Consider the following 16,958-nt stretch of genomic DNA (forward strand, 5'->3'; position numbering starts at 1 on the left):
TAGGGGAAAAACTTGCCTCGCGCGTACTTAACCTGATTCAACTCACCGCCTTCTGTCCCTAGCTTACTCTGCCTTGCTAACTGAACCAATCATGGAAAGATAGTTGTTTAGATAACTTACTATATACGTGTATCTGGAATTGATATCACGTAACCTTATCAGTCTACCCATGCGTTTCTATCTGATTCGCATATATACACATATATTGATATAGCACATAGGTTCACATAATCACATAAAGCACATAGCACATAAAGCACATAATCAATTTTTAGACTTATAATTATTTTTAGAATTGATTCTAGACTCATACCTGCATTAACTAGCCTTATCTGATTTTATTATAATTTTTCGGGATTATTCGGTTAAATTATACCCCTATTAGGGCCTACGAACTATTAATTATCACCAAACCATACTCTTTTGGAGGAAATTATAACTCACAATTATTTTTATTGGATTCGTTTCATTTTTCTGAGTCTAGGGGTCTTCGTTTCGCTCAAATCGGATTAACGGTTGAATTATTATGAATTAAACAAGATTTAATTAATTAATAATTAATTACAAATAATTAATTATAATTAAATAATCCTTAATTATATTTTTACATAATTAATTAATAATTATTGTATTTAAAAATAATTAATCCCTAATTATTAGAATTAATTATAATTTATTAAAATTATTTACAAATTATTATCACTTACTCAATTAGATCGATTATTTACAAATAACTAATCGATACAAATAACTGATACGATACTTATCGAATAAATAAATATTATTCGAATCATAATTCAACGAGCAACTACTCGTATAAATACGAGCTACTCGCGATTCTCGAATAACTATCGAACTGTTATTATTATTATTATAACTTATACAATTCTTTAATTAATTATCGATATTTAATTATTCGATACGAATAATTAGTACGATATTCTTCGATTAAATATCGCTCGATTAATAATTCTAACTTAACGAATCACGACTCGAATAGGTACGAGTAACTCGGAATATTTAACTAATTAACGAATTATTATTCATATTATTCGATTATTTTTAATCCTTATTTATTAATTATTTACCTAATTATTAATTAATTACCTAATTATTAACTAATTAGAAAACTAATAAATAATTAAATAGATAACTAATTTCAAATTTCTAAATTAATAAAATAATTCAGAAATTATTAATAATACTTTTCAGAATTTAAATCTAATTTTTATTTACTTTTTAGAATTATTAAAAACTGAATTTTACTTTAATAAAATATAAATAAATAATTAAAATTCCAGAAACATAATTCTGGAACTGATTTTTGGTTTTATTGGATCAAACCCCGGGTCGAAACCGGGTTGGAAACCGGGTCGAACCCGGGTCTTCAAGAACACGGCCAGGCTGCCCAGAATCCGGTAATGGTGACCGGTTCCGACGAGCAATTCCCAGCTTTCAGGCCATCGTTTCTGCAAGGTTCTTGTCCCGTTCGACTCCACGTGACTCCAGCAACACAACCCCGTTGTCCTCTTTCGTCTCCGTTGCACAGGTTGTCTTCTCCGGCCAAGAACAGAGCATCGGCCGGCGAGCTCCGTCACGAACTCCGGCGGCTTCGATTTGGCACAACTACGAACCATTTGAATCGATTCTTTGCAGGTTTTCATTCAAAATCACTCGAGAAACACACCCATGCCAACAACATCGCCTAATAACTCCGGGAACAATTTCTCCGGCCAAATCAAACAATTTTCCGGCCAAATACTAAACTCACAGATTCTTACACGAAAAATTACAAATAATATATCAAAATAAAGCTTATTAGTTCTACAATCAAACCCCTATAATCAAAACAATCTCAGATTCATACAAAATCAAAAATGAACTAAAATAAAATTGTATAAACTTGAAACTAAGAACTAACACTTAGAACAATCGTTTGTTCAAATAAATAACATAAATCGATTGTAACCAAGTACAGGAAACTATACCAAGCATCAAAATCAACCCAGAACCCCAGAATCAAAAACCCCCAATTTCAGTTCATGAACCCTAAAATATGAATTGAAAATCTAAGCATCAAAACATGAAATTGATGGTATGAACAGAAAGTAGAGATCAAGAGCTTTGTTTTGGTTACTCACATGATCAAAACGGGTAACAGAATCACTCTCAAATCCGCAGTTTAATTCCCTGGTTGTTCTTCACCCCCACTTTCTAATTTTTTTATTTTCTGATTTTTAACAATTAATTAATGAATAATTAATAATAAAATAGGTATTTATACTAATGAAAATAATACCCCTAAATAAAATTAAGGGTCTAATTATACATCTAATAAAAATATTTGGCCCCAATTTTTATAATTTTTGGGTATTAATAATAAATTTTTAAATATCCAATAAATACAAAATTAATGTCAAAAATTCCCAAAAATTGTGAATATTACAAAAATGCAAAGAAAAATAATATATGATAATTTCATGATCATATAAAAATAAAAATGTGATTTTTGTGGGGCTTTTGGTACCCGAAGGGGTCCGAAAAAGTCGTTTTTCGCGAAAAAGTTAAATTTGTAAAACGTTTAGGGGTTCAGAATAGCGATATGGGATAGGGCATTTTTGGCAAAATAGGGCCAATGATTTTGTTTGAAATACGGGCTTTTAAAACATAGTTTTGAGCTGTACAGGTTTTGATATAATATATATATATAACTGATGATAAAATGCTCAATAAATATCCAAAACACGTTTGGATCAAAACAGCCAACACATAGCACATATCAGTTAGAGTTTAACGACTTAACACATTTAACCACATAATAATACACATAATTTATCATTATTATAATATAATACAAGCGTAATTCCTCGGTCGTTACATTCTCCCCCCCTTTAACAAGATTCTGTCCTCAGAATCACATTATGCAAATAACTGAGGATACCTTTCTAACATTTCACTCTCAAGCTCCCAGGTTGATTTTTCAACCACTGGGTTTCTCCATAAAACTCTCACTAATGACACAGACTTATTTCTTAATATCCTCTGTTGCCTATCTAAAATTCTTATTGGCTGCTCTACATATGACAAATCTGTCTGAAGTTCTACTGGTTCATATTCTATTACATGCCTTGTATCAGGATTATACTTTTTAAGCATAGATACATGAAATACGTTGTGAATGTGCTACATATGGGGTGGTAGAGCTAATTCATACGCAACCTTCCCAATTTTCTTCAAATCTCAAATGGTCCAACGTATCGTGGCTTCAATTTCCCTTTATTGCCAAATCTGGTCAATCCTTTCCATGGCGATATTTTGAGCAATACGCGTTCTCCTTCCTGATAGTCCACATCCTTCCTTGCTTGGTCTGCATATCTGCTTTGCCTGTTTTGTGTTGTCTCGATTCGTTTTCGAATGAGTTTAATCTTTTCTTTTGTCTGCTGAATTAATTCTGGACCCAAAATCTTGCGTTCTCCAACTTCATCCCAATGCACTGGTGATCTGCATTTCCTTCCATATAATGCTTCATACGGTGGCATTCCAATACTGGCGTGATAGCTGTTATTATAAGAAAATTCCACTAGGGGTAAATGTTCATCCCAACTACCTTCAGAATCGATCGCACAAACTCGTAACATGTCTTCAATCGTTTGAATTGTCCTTTCACTTTGACCGTCAGTTTGCGGATGATAGGCTGTACTCATATTCAACTTCGTTCCTAGACATTCTTGGAATTGTCTCCAAAATCTTGAATTGAAACGAGGATCTCGATCCGATACAATTGATACTGGTACTCCATGACGCATCACAATTTCTTTAAGATATAAATGCACTAGCTTGTCCAATGAAAATCTCTCATTAATTGGAAGAAAATGTGCTGATTTCGTCAATCGATCAATAATAACCCAAATTGCATCGTGATTGGCTTTCGTCCTTGGAAGTCCCACTACGAAATCCATCTCTAGATGTTCCCATTTCCATTCTGGAATGTCTAATGGTTGCAATAACCCACTAGGACGTTGATGCTCTGCTTTAACTCGCTGGCATGTGTAGCATTTACTCACCCATTCTGCTATCTACTTCTTCATATTCGGCCACCAAAAGTTTTCCTTCAAATCGCGATACATTTTCGTGCTTCCTGGATGAATGGAATACTTCGAATTGTGCGCATCTCGCATAATTTCTTCTTTTAATTCTACCACGTTAGGGATCCAGATTCTTGACGTAAAACGTAAAATTCCTTCATTATCTTTCTGAGTTGTAATCTCTTGTCCTGTTAAGTTGTCGTCTTGACTCATCACTTTATCTTGACAATGGCGAATCTTTTCTAGCAACCCTGGTTGAAAAGTCATAGCGTAAATAGTTCCTGCAGATTCATGAGGAATACGAATCTCAATTTCCAATTTGTCGAATTCTTTAACCAATTCTTCACATGAAGTTAACCGATTCAATCTTTCTTTTCTGCTTAGTGCATCTGCTACAACATTTGCTTTTCCTGGATGATAACTGATTGTAACATCATAATCTTTAATCAATTCCAGCCATCGACGTTGTCGCATGTTCAGTTCCTTTTGCGTGAAGATATACTTCAGACTTTTATGATCCGTATAGATTTCGCATTTTTCACCGTACAGATAATGTCTCCAAAGCTTCAATGCAAATACAATTGCTGCCAATTCCAGATCATGTGTAGGATATTTCTGCTCATGAGGTTTAAGTTGTCGCGACGCATATGCAATGACGTTACCATGTTGCATCAACACACATCCTAAACCACGATATGAAGCGTCACTGTAAATAACAAAATTTCCTTGCTCGTCTGGCAGTACTAATACTGGTGCAGTCACCAACCGATTCTTCAACTCTTGAAAACTTTCTTCACATTTACTATTCCATTCGAACTTTTCACTTTGTCGAGTTAATTTGGTCAACGGTGTTGCTATCTTCGCAAAATCTTTGACAAATCTTCGATAATATCCTGCCAAACCTAAGAAACTTCGAACCTCTGTCGGCGTCTTTGGTCTTTCCCAATTCAGCACAGCTTCAATCTTTGCTGGATCAACTTGAATGCCTTCTCTGCTGATGATATGCCCTAGAAACTGCACTTCTTTCAACCAAAATTCACATTTTGAAAATTTTGCATAAAGCTGCTCCTTTCGTAATATCTCCAATGTCGTTCTTAAATGCGCTGCATGCTCTTCTCCCGTCTTTGAGTAGATCAAAATGTCATCAATAAATACAATGATAAACTTATCCAAATACTTCTTGAATATTCGATTCATCAAATCCATAAACGCTGCAGGTGCATTCGTTAATCCAAAAGCCATCACAAGAAATTCATAGTGTCCGTACCTCGTTCTAAATGCTGTCTTTGGAATATCTTCGGCCTTGATCTTTAACTGATGATAGCCTGATCGTAAGTCGATTTTCGAAAACCATGCTGCTCCTTTTAATTGATCAAATATATCATCGATGCGAGGTAAAGGATATTTATTCTTGATAGTTAACTTGTTCAGCTCACGATAATCAATACACAGTCGCATACTGCCATCCTTCTTTTTCACGAACAATACTGGCGCGCCCCATGGGGATACACTTGGCCTTATAATTCCTTTGTCAAGAAGTTCTTGCAACTGCTTTGCTAATTCCCTCATTTCAACAGGTGCCATCCGATATGGAGCTTTCGAAATTGGTTCGGTCCCTGGCGTCAAGTCAATAGTGAACTCGATTTCTCGATCTGGTGGAAGTCCTGGTAATTCGTCTGGAAAAATATCAAGAAATTCACAAACTAATGGAATATCTTTAATCTGTGGATTTCCCTTATCAGCATCACGTACATAGGCTAAATAAGCTTGACATCCTTGGCGTAGCAATCTTCTCGTTTGCATTATTGATAGGAATTTCTGCTTTTGCTTCTCACCTTTAAATATTACCGTTTCATTTTCTTCAGTTTGCAATTTCACTCTCTTATTCGCACAGTCAATTTGAGCATTATTACTCGATAGCCAATCCATTCCTAGAATAACATCAAACTCCCCTAACCTAAAAGGTATCAAATCAACTGAAAAATGACATCTTCCTATCTCAATATCACAACTCGGGCATACTCGATCTACTGCAACCTGATCATTATTCGCTAATTTTATGACTAACACTTCATCTAACCACTGTACCTCACAATTTATTTTAGAGATAAAAGCTTCAGAAATAAAAGATCTAGTAGCTCCTGAATCAATCAATACCAAAGCATTTACGGAATTTACAGGAAGTGTACCTGTAACCACATTCGGACTCTGTACCGCTTCCTTCATTGACATGTTAAAAGTCCTTGCTTTGGGCTGATATTGCTGTGGTAGTGGAGGTGGAGGTAATGCTAAAACTCTTGGAATACTAGCGGCCATTGCAATTCCTCTACAGTCTCTGGCGATATGTCTTTTTCTCCCACATTGAAAACAAGTAACTTCAGCTTTTCCCATCAGACATTCTCCAGAATAGTGTCCCCTTTGCTTGCATTTGAAACACGTGACATTTGGCTTGTTGCAAATTCCCGTATGCTTTCTACCACACGTTCTGCAATCAGGTACAGGCGGTCGAATAAGCCTTTGTTGAGTTGGGGCAGGTAGTCGATTACCCATCCTCTGGTTGTTTTGTTCTGGCCTCCTAAAGTTTACTTTTCCTCGAGCTTGAAATCCCGGCCTTTTGTTGAAATGATTCTGAAAATTCCCTGGTCCTTTCTCTTTCTGAGCTGCTTCGCTTTCTCCTTCAATAATCATAGCCTTCTGAACAATAGCCGTATAAGTTGTCAATTCAAACACAGCTACCCTGCTATGAATCCATGGTTTTAGTCCTTGCTGAAATCTCTTGGCCCGCTTCTCGTCCGTATCCACCTGCTCTGGAACAAACCTTGCCAATTCCGTAAACTTGGTCTCATAATCCGCAACCGATAAGTTGTCTTGTTTCAGCTCCAGGAACTTGATCTCCATCTGGTTTTTCATAAAACAAGGAAAATATTTCTCCAAGAAAAGATCAGTGAATCTATCCCAGGTCACCACACCTTCTTCTTCCAAAGCTTTCTTCGATTCCCACCAGTAATTAGCTTCGCCTTTCAGGAAATAGCTAGAAAAATCCGTCTTCTGCTCTTCCTCAACCTTTACCAACGAAAAAGCCTTTTCCATCTCTTTCAGCCAAGCTCTCGCTTTTGTAGGATCCGTGGAACCCATAAATTCCGGTGGCTTCACCGACTGAAATTGCTTGAAAGTGGTCGTAGGCGCTGCTGGTGGTACTTGATGTCCTGGATGAGCGGCTTGCTGTAACATCTGTTGCTGGAACTGCTGCTGTTGCTGCTGCATTTGTTGTTGCATCATCAACATTTGCTGTTGCATGAGATTAAACATCTGATCCATCTGTTTATTATTGTTTTGGCCCTCGGTGTTCCCATTCGATGAATCGGGTTGTGTTTTTCTCTTAGGTGCCATCTTTCTGGTAAATAAACAACGGTCTTCTTTAATAACAGTATATTAAACATATATTAAAACAGTCGATTTGAGAAAATAAAACAGCTTATTAAATAACTGAATAGATAAAACAGTATGATGTGTTTTTTTTTACATAAGGATACAACATGATCGTAAATAAAACTACATTTGTAAATATGCAATGGTACTGAAATAAATATAAATGCTTAAATAACTGAAAATAAAATAAAGAAACGTGCAAAAGATCATCTCGCATATATACATGTAGAACACCAGCTACAGGTGTCAGTGCTTGATACAAAAACCTATGATATAACAGTCATACTGCTACTACTACTATCGGTCAAAGTCAGTAACTACACTCATACACACTAGTCATACAATACTATGCTGCCTCTATCTACAAAATATACATAATACCACACTCATTGATCTGCTGGTCTCAAAATCCTGGTGGTACGTGGCTCAACTCCTCCTGCAATGCCTCTAGCATTGCCTCGGTAAGTCCCAATACTCTGCGATATGCTGTCTCTGTGCTAAGATCCTGCTGTCTCAAATTAGTAAGCTGCTGCGAACTAACCCGGTGAATATGATGTAGCCTCTCTCTCAGTATATAATCCGGTCATAATGCTCTGACAGGACCATTCGTCTGTGTCTCATACAACCCAAGGATCTCCCTACACTGGTTCTGCCATCTAATCCTCTCCTCCCTCTCTGCCTGAAAGCGCTGGTAAGTCACGGTATGATGCTCCCAAAGATCAGTGCTGGAACCTCGAGAAGGTAATGGTATATCCACCACAATATCATCCATAAACTCTGGCTGAGGAAACTGATAAACTCCTGGAACAGGTGCATAAATGGCTAATGGGGCAGGAAATAAGACAGGCTGCTCCATCGACGCATACACTGGCGGCTCTGCCTCTAGCTCCATATGTGGCAGCTCTGGAATCTCGACTGGTGGCATAGGAATCTGAGGCTCTAAATCCTCCCACTGCGGAAGATCAATCATGTCAGGAATATCGAACCTCGGGAACTCTAGTGGTGGAAAATCTGGTATCTCTGGCTCAAAATATGGAAAATAATCTACAAAATCTGGTACCTCTGGGGGAAGTGGTATCTCTGGTGCTGGCTCAGGTGGCAATGAAGGTAAGATCTGCTCTGACACTGGGGCTACTATCGGTGCATCCCCTGGATCTGTCTCGGTCCTCTCCGAAAATGATGATAAAGAAGCCATCTAATATACATAAAAATAATAACACAAAAACAATCAAATCACAATCCTAAACTCATAACTTCTAATCACATAGACAAATAATCCTAACATTCTTACTCTCATCCTATCTCATTTTCCTATCTTATCTTAGCCCTAACATTCTTGTTTTCAAAGGTCAAACCTAAGCTCTGATACCAACTGTAACACCCTCCAAATCCGGGGTATAGATTTGGGGCATTACTAATAATAACTACTCACTAATCTCGCACAAGCGGAATATAATTGAAATAGTTACCCCGAACTACTACTACTCAAGATCTTTTAAGGTTAAGATTTGAAAACAAGAACCACATACTAACTTTATTACAAACCAAATAAAAACAATCCGTCTCAAGAACTCTCTTTATTACAAAACTTTATTCTATCTACATGCTCACCACACAACTTTTATTCAAACCATAATAGTACTTATCCTGTTACACCTGATCTGATAACTCAAAGCTCTCTTCAGGAATAGGGATGAACACCCTTGGTATAAGAGGGTCCCGCTGCTTGACTCGCTTCTTGACTACGCGGGTTCTGATGGGTTTCATTCTCTACCTTAACTGTAAGACAATAGGAATAACAATAAAAGAGGATGAGCCAAAATTGCTCAACAAGCCTGCAACAATATAGATAGTATAAAGAGAGAGAAATAAGTGAACCAATAAGCTGCTGGTTTGATCAACCATCTGAGTCTGTATAGACTAATAATTTGCCAATACTGGCGAGTGCCAAATGAACAAGACTGGAAACAAGAACCAACATATGCACTATAACCCGCTGATCAGTCAGGATACAGTGCGAATCTATACCCAACTGTATAGATCCAACCAACATAAGGAGTACTCAGGCAGCTATGGCCTATTAATTAAAGGTCTGAGTAAAACCCAGCCTGTATCGTAACCATCCAGTCCGAAGTTTAGCATCCGGAACAATCGGAATGCTTTTGATGTATCCCAACATCAGGATATATCATAATATATGTAACAAGGGTAAAAATATTGGAATATGAATAGAGGATTCAATAAATTGGGAGAAATCAAGAATCGAAATGAAATAGAAACAAAAATCAATAGATATGTATCAGTGCATATGAACAAGAATTATCAAAGTGTAATTGATATGTAAAATGGAATATAATTCACTATTCTGAATTTAGAATAGGGGAAAAACTTGCCTCGCGCGTACTTAACCTGATTCAACTCACCGCCTTCTGTCCCTAGCTTACTCTGCCTTGCTAACTGAACCAATCATGGAAAGATAGTTGTTTAGATAACTTACTATATACGTGTATCTGGAATTGATATCACGTAACCTTATCAGTCTACCCATGCGTTTCTATCTGATTCGCATATATACACATATATTGATATAGCACATAGGTTCACATAATCACATAAAGCACATAGCACATAAAGCACATAATCAATTTTTAGACTTATAATTATTTTTAGAATTGATTTTAGACTCATACCTGCATTAACTAGCCTTATATGATTTTATTATAATTTTTCGGGATTATTCGGTTAAATTATACCCCTATTAGGGCCTACGAACTATTAATTATCACCAAACCATACTCTTTTGGAGGAAATTATAACTCACAATTATTTTTATTGGATTCGTTTCATTTTTCTGAGTCTAGGGGTCTTCGTTTCGCTCAAATCGGATTAACGGTTGAATTATTATGAATTAAACAAGATTTAATTAATTAATAATTAATTACAAATAATTAATTATAATTAAATAATCCTTAATTATATTTTTACATAATTAATTAATAATTATTGTATTTAAAAATAATTAATCCCTAATTATTAGAATTAATTATAATTTATTAAAATTATTTACAAATTATTATCACTTACTCAATTAGATCGATTATTTACAAATAACTAATCGATACAAATAACTGATACGATACTTATCGAATAAATAAATATTATTCGAATCATAATTCAACGAGCAACTACTCGTATAAATACGAGCTACTCGCGATTCTCGAATAACTATCGAACTGTTATTATTATTATTATAACTTATACAATTCGTTAATTAATTATCGATATTTAATTATTCGATACGAATAATTAGTACGATATTCTTCGATTAAATATCGCTCGATTAATAATTCTAACTTAACGAATCACGACTCGAATAGGTACGAGTTACTCGGAATATTTAACTAATTAACGAATTATTATTCATATTATTTGATTATTTTTAATCCTTATTTATTAATTATTTACCTAATTATTAATTAATTACCTAATTATTAACTAATTAGATAACTAATAAATAATTAAATAGATAACTAATTTCAAATTTCTAAATTAATAAAATAATTCAGAAATTATTAATAATACTTTTCAGAATTTAAATCTAATTTTTATTTACTTTTTAGAATTATTAAAAACTGATTTTTACTTTAATAAAATATAAATAAATAATTAAAATTCCAGAAACATAATTCTGGAACTGATTTTTGGTTTTATTGGATCAAACCCCGGGTCGAAACCGGGTTGGAAACCGGGTCGAACCCGGGTCTTCAAGAACACGGCCAGGCTGCCCAGAATCCGGCAATGGTGACCGGTTCCGACGAGTTTTCCGACGAGCAATTCCCAGCTTTCAGGCCATCGTTTCTGCAAGGTTCTTGTCCCGTTCGACTCCACGTGACTGCAGCAACACAACCCCGTTGTCCTCTTTCGTCTTCGTTGCACAGGTTGTCTTCTCCGGCCAAGAACAGAGCATCGGCCGGCGAGCTCCGTCACGAACTCCGGCGGCTTCGATTTGGCACAACCACGAACCATTTGAATCGATTCTTTGCAGGTTTTCATTCAAAATCACTCGAGAAACACACCCATGCCAACAACATCGCCTAATAACTCCGGGAACAATTTCTCCGGCCAAATCAAACAATTTTCCGGCCAAATACTAAACTCACAGATTCTTACACGAAAAATTACAAATAATATATCAAAATAAAGCTTATTAGTTCTACAATCAAACCCCTGTAATCAAAACAATCTCAGATTCATACAAAATCAAAAACGAACTAAAATAAAATTGTATAAACTTGAAACTAAGAACTAACACTTAGAACAATCGTTTGTTCAAATAAATAACATAAATCGATTGTAACCAAGTACAGGAAACTATACCAAGCATCAAAATCAACCCAGAACCCCAGAATCAAAAACCCCCAATTTCAGTTCATGAACCCTAAAATATGAATTGAAAATCTAAGCATCAAAACATGAAATTGATGGTATGAACAGAAAGTAGAGATCAAGAGCTTTGTTTTGGTTACTCACTTGATCAAAACGGGTAACAGAATCACTCTCAAATCCGCAGTTTAATTCCCTGGTTGTTCTTCACCCCCACTTTCTAATTTTTTTATTTTCTGATTTTTAACAATTAATTAATGAATAATTAATAATAAAATAGGTATTTATACTAATGAAAATAATACCCCTAAATAAAATTAAGGGTCTAATTATACATCTAATAAAAATATTTGGCCCCAATTTTTATAATTTTTGGGTATTAATAATGAATTTTTAAATATCCAATAAATACAAAATTAATGTCAAAAATTCCCAAAAATTGTGAATATTACAAAAATGCAAAGAAAAATAATATATGATAATTTCATGATCATATAAAAATAAAAATGTGATTTTTGTGGGGCTTTTGGTACCCGAAGGGGTCCGGAAAAGTCGTTTTTCTCGAAAAAGGTAAATTTGTAAAACGTTTAGGGGTTCAGAATAGCGATATGGGATAGGGCATTTTTGGCAAAATAGGGCCAATGATTTTGTTTGAAATACGGGCTTTTAAAACATAGTTTTGAGCTATACAGGTTTTGATATAATATATATATAACTGATGATAAAATGCTCAATAAATATCCAAAACACGTTTGGATCAAAACAGCCAACACATAGCACATATCAGTTAGGGTTTAACGACTTAACACATTTAACCACATAATAATACACATAATTTATCATTATTATAATATAATACAAGCGTAATTCCTCGGTCGTTACATCTGCTGTGACTGAGGTACTATCTTAGTCCTCTTTGCTCTTGAAGAAGAAGGCTTCACAGGATGTGCTGAAGGTTGTGGTTAAGTTTGAGGTTGGTGAGAGATGGTATGTTCTGATGGCTGTTGTGTTGGTTGTGATGAATTGGTGGGTTGGACATCAGGATAAATAGATGTATAAATTTCTGGATCAGCATTTACCAAGATTTGTTTTACTGACTGAGGAATCTGTAAGGGTCTCAACACTTGTTTCTTATTGTCAGCATTTAACAAATCATTAAAGGCCCTTTTTGCAAGCTTAAAGGGTGAAATTAAATCACTGGCTGGTTGGGGTTCATCAGCATAACAATAAGTATATATAAGCTGATAGAATCTAGCAAAGTATACTACATTCCTATCCTCTGTCATCCTATCCCCTATAAAACCTAGCATATCACTTGCAAAATCAAAATGAGTTTGATGGATAAGGGCATACCCGATTTGCTGATCATGATGGGAATAACATCAAATTTGGAGCATTTATTTGCGAATGCCTTGGTGATACAATCAAAGAAAAAGCTCCATTCCTTCCTGATATATGATCTTTTCAGTTGACCCAACTTTCCCAAACTTTTCTCATAGCCCAGACTGGCCATAAGCTGCTGTAAAACAGGATCCACTATTGAGAATGTAAAACCTTCTGGTAAGTGGAGAGCTTTACGAACTGCTCCTAGAGTAACCACATGCTCGACATCTTCTAATGTGAAAATTATGCTTGGTGAACCAGCAACACCACCATTATCAAAAAGCCCAGTTCACCAAAATGTCAGCACTTGTTTGCTTGAAATAGTTTGAGGTTGGGTCAAAGCATACCCAATCTCACTATTGGCTAATAAATCTTGCACAAAGTGCATATCTGATGGAGCTTCAACATTATTCAAGATTGCATCATAGTTATTTGGTACAAACTTGGCTCCATCAACAATTAAATCCTTGGGCGCAATCAAAAATAAGTGAGAAGTTAGAGTGCCTGAAAGGTGTTTGAGAAAATGTTTGTATAGAAAACCGTCAGAAAATGTGAGAGAATAAGAAAGAGAGAGAGAGAGTAAATAGAATAGAAATGTGAATAAAAGATTTGAAAATCTTTTATCTCTTTTACTTAGACAACCCACGTGACAACATTTATTGAGAAGTGGAACAGACCTTACACCTGTCAGCCATGCAGCAGTTAAGACAAAAGTTAATGGGCACGGTAAATAAGTAATTATTACTTTGCACGTTCAGTTTTTCAAAAAGAAACTGTTCCCACTAAACAAATGATTATTACTGCTTTATCTCACATTGTGGCGCCCTCCAAACCCGGGTCAGAAGTTTGGGGTCCACACACACACCTTAATTATAACCTGCTTATAACAATAATAAAGATAATAATAATTATATGCAGTGACCCTACTTATCCACCACCACGGACCGCGACAGGTTAAAGTATGCACACAAGCCAACACACTAATATATTACAAACCGTTCAAATCCCAACTATTTCAACTCACACTGAGTATCAAACATTATTACAAACTTTTACAAACATAAATTATCCCAAAAGAAGTCTACTAGTTCAGCTTTCTCAACCTGAACCCCTAGCTCTCGCGCTGGACTGGGGATCCTCTTTACCAACTGGTTCCTTTTTAACTGGAAAGAATATAAACAACATCGCACAAATGAGCTAACTAGCTCAGCAAGTCACAATAACAAAACTGAGAATAATGATCATCAGGTGAATATATTTATGATATCAAGTGAACAATGGATTATGATTTAGAATTGGATAATATACTTTTAATTTAAAAACCAAGGTTAGGCTGCTGATCAGTCACGCACTAACCCCGAGCAAGGCACACAGCATTGCTCTAACTATTGGATCCAAGGCACACATTCGCCTAACTTGACCATTATATGGTCTGACCACGAATCTGGTCCACAATTTTATAAAAAAAACAATCCAATTCTAACATAATAACAGAATATGCAATAATAAACAATAACCAGAATCATTAACAACAATGACTGTTTAACAATGAAAGGGTTTCAATCTTTGTAAGGATCAATAAAGTAGTTTACAAGCTTGAATGCTGGGAACTGAAAGAATTGGATAACAAAAGAATCAATATTTCAGGGTTTCAAAGATTTGAGCTCTCAAAGCATAGGATACAATGGTTGAATGTATAAGTAATTCAGTTCAGTGTTTGGGATTTTGTTTGCATGTATTTATGGAATAGTATCGTATACTTGAGGTTCAAGTTTGGGTTTATAATAATCAATGGCTTAGAAAGAATATGGTTCATAGCTCAAGAACAATAACTGAAATCAGGGTTTAGGTTTCTGTGCTTCAAAGCACTTGCAATGTCAACAAGACTATCAAGAATTTCAATATCTCGAGAAAGTTCAGAACACTTGCCTGGAATTAGCTTACTACTCTGTACTCGCTTCCAATCACAATCGTCTTACTCCTCAACTATCTGTTTCCCTTTTCTACGCCTTGCCTCTTCTGCTCACATATCATAAGCATCTATCAATCATCAACTCATAAGATTCTATTCAACGCACTCTTTTATCTACCCTTCGTTTTACCCAAATCCGATTAACGGATTGAAATCTACGTAATAACGAAGTATACACCGCCTATATAGACCGATAGTCAAACCACATGTCACATATAACACATAATACATCATGTAATCAAGGACATATCATTTATAAAGAAGTCTTAGGTCATAAATGTGCTTTCGGGTATTTAAAATAATTTTTAAAATATTTTTCGGAATTAAAACGGGTCGTTGGATCAAATTTCAAGTTAATAAACAGGGTTCGGCTGACCAATTCTGGCTCAGAAACAATTTTAGAATAATTATCGAGCCTTGAAAATAATTTAGAATAATATTTTAAAGCTCTAAACTATTTTTCAGAATTTTTAAATCATTTTTAATAATTAAATCTAATTAAATAATTAATTAAAAATCAATTAATAATTAATTAAATCCATTAATCAATTAATTTTCGAATTAATTGACTAATTAATCAATTAAAAATTAACTGAAATTAATTAAATAATTAATTCAGATTTATTTGTGAATTAAAAATAATTTTCGGAATTAAAATAATAATTTTTAGAATTTTCAGAAATTAAAAACGAATTTTTATAATAAAAATAAATGGGAAATATGATTTTTAAACATTTTTAAAACAGGAATCCTATTTTTGCAAAGTCTGAAAACTACAGGGACCAAACTGCATCGTCCCCAAAACTTCAGGGACCAAACTGCAATTTTTACAGTCCAGTCGCCGGAAAACACAGGGGTGACCGGAGAACACGATTCCGGCCTCCTCACCTTGCCACAAGCTCCAGATCACTTCTACACAACACCAGGAACACAACCATGCAATCAAAACAACCTAACAATCCCTGATTTGGCCGGAATTTGGCCGTGAAATTTCCCAGTTTCCGGCGAACATCGGAAAACTTCAAAACACAACTCCCTTCTCTACAGACTTCGTTGGTTCATGAAACTTATACGACTGGATTGCTAATTTCACAGAGAACACAATCCACTATATCACAACATCAATCTATCACAGAATAAGAAACCCCCAAATTTCAATTAAGAACATTCATACGGGTTATAAACCCTAATTTTAAAATTCGAAAATCAAACTCAAATTTGAACATGTTATTGAACTCCAAATCAGACGTATGACATATGAAAATCATCAGGAAAACAAGCTCTACAACATACAATCATCAAATCATACAAACAATCATCCGAACAAAAATTCATATTTTTAATAAAATAAATTCGAAAATAATTAAATTTTTAGAAATTCAACCTTTGATTCTGCAGGTGTATGGATTACAGATTCTGATAGAGCTTCTCAAGACCTTCAAATCCAGTACTCGAGCTTTTTAACAAAGATCACTAACACCTTCAAAAGTTGGTTTGATTCTCAGAAAGGTTTATGAATATATGATTTTTCTCTGTAAAATTATATATTTATCTGTCTGCAAATGATTTTTGATACAAAATAAAATACGGTAAAAGGCTATTTATAATTACGGAAAATTAGTATCCCGTTGGATCATTCCGGATATAAAATGGTACGTTTATTTATAAAAACTGATCCAAACGGTATCGGTTTTCGGTAGTTATCC

Source organism: Apium graveolens, chromosome 4 (assembly GCF_009905375.1).
Source record: "Apium graveolens cultivar Ventura chromosome 4, ASM990537v1, whole genome shotgun sequence".
NCBI lineage: Eukaryota > Viridiplantae > Streptophyta > Magnoliopsida > Apiales > Apiaceae > Apium > Apium graveolens.